The sequence below is a fragment of the Tachypleus tridentatus genome, chromosome 1 (assembly GCF_004210375.1).
Source record: "Tachypleus tridentatus isolate NWPU-2018 chromosome 1, ASM421037v1, whole genome shotgun sequence".
In the NCBI taxonomy this organism is placed as follows: domain Eukaryota; kingdom Metazoa; phylum Arthropoda; class Merostomata; order Xiphosura; family Limulidae; genus Tachypleus; species Tachypleus tridentatus.
The window spans coordinates 157,525,541-157,531,164 of record NC_134825.1 but is presented as its reverse complement, the minus strand read 5'-3'; the positions used below and the strand labels follow the sequence as shown (position 1 = coordinate 157,531,164).

General features: G+C 34.1%; 1 long non-coding RNA gene across 1 annotated transcript in view; it reads right to left on the bottom strand.

Annotated features, from left to right (window-relative positions):
- The window catches only part of LOC143228642 (uncharacterized), a 43,693-nt gene extending 41,023 nt beyond the window's left edge, over window positions 1–2,670 (bottom strand). The window contains exon 1 of the long non-coding RNA XR_013015370.1: window positions 2,613–2,670. This is a non-coding gene — a long non-coding RNA (uncharacterized LOC143228642). The remainder of the gene's footprint in view (window positions 1–2,612) is intronic.
- Window positions 2,671–5,624: the final 2,954 nt, after the last annotated feature.

Genomic DNA, 5,624 nt, shown 5'->3' with positions numbered 1-5,624 from the left:
CTATCGTAATTCACTTGATATTAGATTTATTCAAAGCTGATAAGTTTGAATAGTCATGATATCCTTAAATATATTTTGAAGTTTAATAAGTGATGATTCAATTGATAGGAATATTTCCGATAAATGACTACTTATAAACGTTGATAGTTTTGTTTTAAGCACCATGGACTTTCGTCAACCTATTAGAGGAGATGCAAAAGAAAAACTTTACACGTGAAGCAAAGATGTAAGAGAAACTAAGTTATCAGAAACTTCTCTACAAAAAGCAAGTTCAAACTAGGGGCTTTGTTTCGTACATGGCAGCATGTTGGATGCCCTAAATATTAATGAAATCAGAAGGAAAACACAAGCAAAATTGAAGTGAAAATAAGTAGTCTGATGATCAGTTTGTCTGATTTTTTTTATTTTCTACATTAAAATCATCTTGTATTTTTTACTCTTTATCTCCAGCTAAAATTCATTTTAAAATGTGTATATATATTAATGAATAATCATTTCATATCAAAACCTCAATTTGATATTAAATAATCGAAAACTTGACAAAATTTGTGTAGGCCAAATCAGACGCTGACACCATGTATTGAAGATAGGGGACCTAGCCCCCTCACCTTATTCCGATGCTTACGTAAGATATTACAATTTTACAAATACTCACTTGTGCGTTTAGAAACTTTTGCATTTCGCTGAGCCTGGGTAATGGTTGGGAGCTGTACCAGTTTGTTTAAATAACTCGATGGGATGCTTCGTAGTAGTATAATTCGTCAACTGTGCTATCAGTTAATCCCTTTCTACCATGCTGGGAGCTGGAATGCTAACTTCAAGAGGTAAGTTTTCAATTTACTTACCCCTAAATGGTAGTACCTTATTTTCTTATTATTATTTTTATTTCAATTAATTTTCTTCTTTACTTTGGAAAGCAGTCACCTTCCCATAACTCTCTGCAGGCAGTGAAGGGTGATATAGATGTGGGACGTTGTGGGCTTTAGCACCCACATCTCGCTCACCAAATTTCTATTTCTATTGCTTCTATTCTATTTCTTATGTCAGACTGGCCAATGGAGGTTAAGACTGATAGGCAGTGTATCCCCACCGCAATGCGGGTCCTACTTTCACAGTCACCTCCAAAACTTAGGGTACATTTTATAATGCAACATTATAGTTTGTATCCTGGGATCTTTTCAACTAGTGCAGCATTTTTTGTTTCAGCCTGTTATTTAAGTTATAACAAATTAATACAATTAGTCAGAGGTTTGAATTTGTTGTTTTTAATGCTAGAACAAAGGATTAGAGGGCTAACAATTATATCTATAACACATTATTCATGTGCTAAAAATATATAATAAAAGTGTTATAACAGTCTAAATTATACTTAAGAATAAAAAATATTACGATCTGAAACAATATATTCAACTATTCTAATTACAAAAGCCGGAGTGGATGATGCTGAATGTAAAAAGCTTTCATGAAAAATTAATATAAAAAAAGACATAAAGAAACTTACTGGTTAAATACATAACCATGTACGGTTAGTTTCTGTAAAATAACTTGAATAGGCGATTATACATTAATTATTTATTATAGTTTAGTTTTTTTGTTTTTTGTGGCTTTTTATTATATGTGGTGTTAAGTTATCTATATATAGACTTTAATATTATTTGCCCTCAAAAATGTACAGTTGTAGTAAGCACTAGTAACCTGCGATTTTCGAAAACATTTCATTATAAAGAAATACATAATATTTCCGGGGAGAATTATTAGTACATTATTTTTACAAGTTTTTGATCTATAGCTGTATCCGAGTTATTTAAATTATTTATTGGCATAAGTTTTCTATAACGTGGGTGAAGAAAGCTCGGTAGGGGTTATAATTTGTTTGTTTTGAATTTCTCGCAAAGCTACTCAAGGGCTATCTGTGCTAGCCGTCCCTAATTTAGCAGTGTAAGACAAGAGGGAAAACAGCTAGTCATCACCACCCACCGCCCACTCTTGGGCTACTCTTTTACCAACGAATAGTGGGATTGACCGTCACATTATAACGTCCTCACGGCTGCCTTCATATTACGAGTCTAACGCCTTAACCCACCTGGCCATGCTGGGCTGGGGTTATAAGCGCAAAGGGGTTGTGGCCTGAATACTTTAGCTGTCACTGCAAGATTTCTATAATGTGATCATTTTTTATCAAAAAGAAATTACTTGGCAGTGATAGCTTTATATAGGCAATTAAGAAACATAACATAACAGTTTCAAAAACAAACTCCTACTTGGTAAGTATTGATAAAAGATTGTACTTTGAATGAATTTCTGAAGTTTCAACGTTGAGCAATTACTGAGATTTTTTGTATGCGTCATTCACGAGGTTTAATGCTAAGAAAATAATTTCATAAGATGTGCATACGCTTTATTACTGTTTCTTCAACATAACTAGTTAGGGTTAGTTAACATAACTAGATTAGGGTTAATTAAGAACGGTGACTGACGTGCAAGATTGGTGGTCCATGCCAAAAACATAAAATATATATCTTCAAGTTAGTTTAAAACGGGCGAACTTCTTAAAACAAAACTTTTTAAACTAGTTACAATTCCTTAATTTAACTTTCGTTTATCCAACAAACCTCTATTTATTGTCTTCTATGTCGCGCCTTCGAGAGACTTTAACTGAAAACGTTTTATCACCACACCGAGTGAAAGTTATTTATTTTCTACTTTGTGCTGCCCTCTAGTGATATGAAATAAAGTTTATTTTATCATCAGTCTGACTGAAAGTTAACAATATATTTTCTACTCTGTGGTACCTTCTAGAGACATTACCACGTGTTTTCATTATCACCCTCGATGAAAGTAACCTATTTATTATCTAGTTTGCGATTATCTCTGAAATATTAACTAGAAATTGTTTTTAATCATGCTGAATGAGCGTTAACTATGTTTCTTACATTGTGCTGTCCTCTAGTGACACTAACTAAAGTTTGTATGATAATTATAATTAGTCTGAATGAAGATTAACAATACATTTCTTTCCTGTGTTGCCCTACTTTACAAGTCCCTCTAAAACATTAACTAAAGTTTATTTTGTCATTACGTTAAATGAACATCGTTTGTTTCCTACTTCGTGTTGCCCTCAAAAAACTTTAATTAAAGGTTTGTTTTATCAACAAAATGAGTGAACAATATATATTTATTTTATACTGTTTGTCGTACTTCGGAAATATTAATTGCGGTTTGTTTTATTTTCAGGCTGAGTGAGAGTAAAACTTTCAAATTTAATGTTGGTGTTGCTCTAGAGACATTAGCTACTTTTTTGTTGTTGTTTTTACCGTCAAAATGAGTGAACACTATTTACTTTTATCTACTTTTACTGCCTCAGAAACATTTTCAAAAGTTTACTTTATTATCAGGCTAAGTAAACGATAACAGTATATTTGAACTATTGAGCAAAGGAATTGAAACGGCTAATAACAATAATACATTATTCATATATCTTCACATTTCAATGTAAAAATTAAACCTTCACAAATCTTTATGATATTCTACACAGATAGGTAAGTTTCTATTTCTGTATTACAAGAATAGTTTTTTACACGGGCCTTGTGATTAGGGCTACAGACTTGTAATCTGTGAGTTATGAGCTCAAATCGCGTTACCAATGATGCTCGCCATATCAGCCGTGGAGGTATTATAATGTGAAGATCAATTCCAATTTTCGTTGGTAAAAAAAAACGTAACCCAAGAATTGACAATAGATGTTGTTCACTAGCTGTCCTTACTCTGGTCTATTACTTTCAAACCAAGGACGGCTAGCGCGGATAACCATCGAGAAGCTTTACTCGAAATTTATATAAGTATGTAAGGAGTGAGTTTCGTATACGATATTACAAATTCAGAAGAAGAAATATTTAATAAGCAAAAGTAACACTGATATTCAATCGTGTAACAACGAATTTTAATTTCGCACAAAGCTACTCGAGGGCTATTTGTGCTAGCCGTCCCTAATTTAGCAGGTGGAAACTAGAAGGAAGGCAGCTAGTCATCACCACCCACCGCCAACTCTTTTACCAACGAATAGTAGGATTAACCATCACGTTATAACGCCCTACAGCTGAAAGGGCGAACAAGTTTGGCGCAACGGGGATGCGAACCCGCGACCCTCAGATTACGAGTCGAACGCCTTAACACGCTTGGCCATGCCAGGCCTTGTTAAAATATATTGTGAAATTGAAATGAAGTCAACGTTCTACAGAAAATTGTGGTAGAAAAATTATAAACTCGTCAGAGGTAATGTATTTACTTAGAAATAATAAATTTTGTAGGAATCTCCAGGGGAAATTAATACACACAATTTATCATGTAACATCTGAAAAATACAAGCAGAATACGTATATGAAATATTCTAAACCTGTATAAGAAGGTTCGTAACTATTTATTGTTTCTACACAAAAACTGCAAGCATTAATATACTAATAACGTTCATTTATAAACCTCTTGAAATGGTAATCTGACATGGTCACTTCACATCTGCGTTACGATTCTTTTGAAAGACTATGAAGAAATGCAAGAAGAAAAAACATAAAAGTAACATTTTCAGTGGCCCGGCATGGCCAAGCGTGTTAAGGCGTGCGACTCGTAATATGAGGGTCGCGGGTTCGCATCCCCGTCGCACCCTTTCAGCCGTGGGGGCGTTACAATGTTACGGTCAATCCCACTAGTCGTTGGTAAAAGAGTAGCCCAAGAATTGGCGGTGGGTGGTGATGACTAGCTGCCTTTCCTCTAGTCTTACACTGCTAAATTAGAGACGGCTAGCACAGATAACCCTCGAGTAGCTTTGGGCGAAATTCAAAAACAAACAAACACACAAACATTTCAAGCAAATAAACTTTACTATAGATGGCGTAATAAGTTTACTAAAAAAACTATCCACTTTTAATCTTATTATAAATGAAATATTAATTTTATTAAAGCAATTAGACAACTTTAACCTTATAGATAAAGCAATATATCCAACTTGAATTTTATTTCATCACATTTTGTAGATGTCAACTGTTGATCTTTTATGTAGTTGTTACGAGTGCGGGTGTTTTCTTATAGCAAAACCACACCAGGCTATCTGCTGAATCCACCGAGTGAAATCGAACCCCCTGGTTTTAACGTTTTAAATCTGTAGACTTACCGTTGAAAGGACGAGCATAATTTGTGTAACGAGAATTCGAACCCGCGGCCCTCAGATTGCGAGTCGGGCCCTACTCTGCTGTATTCATAACAGGTATAGAAGTCTGGTTTTAGCGTTATAAGCCTTCAAAGCTACCGCTAAGCCACTGGGTCGCTAATTTAGTTCAATTCTGGAATTGATACCTTGCTGTTATATTTGTTAAAAATATGAAATTGTTTTTTGGAGGAAAAAATAAATTCAATATTAATAAATATTTTGTACCGCTGCTATATTTGTTGTATGTCTAATTTGGAATATTTAGCATGCAAATAGTGTTTGAATTTATATAGCTCTGTAATATATATGGATCTACATACATACAGGGTCGTGCTCTCTGTTAGCCTGTGATCTCAGCGAATGTTTGATCCAACCATTTTCATAATAATATATCGCGAAAAATTCATTTATGTAAACGTTTTCT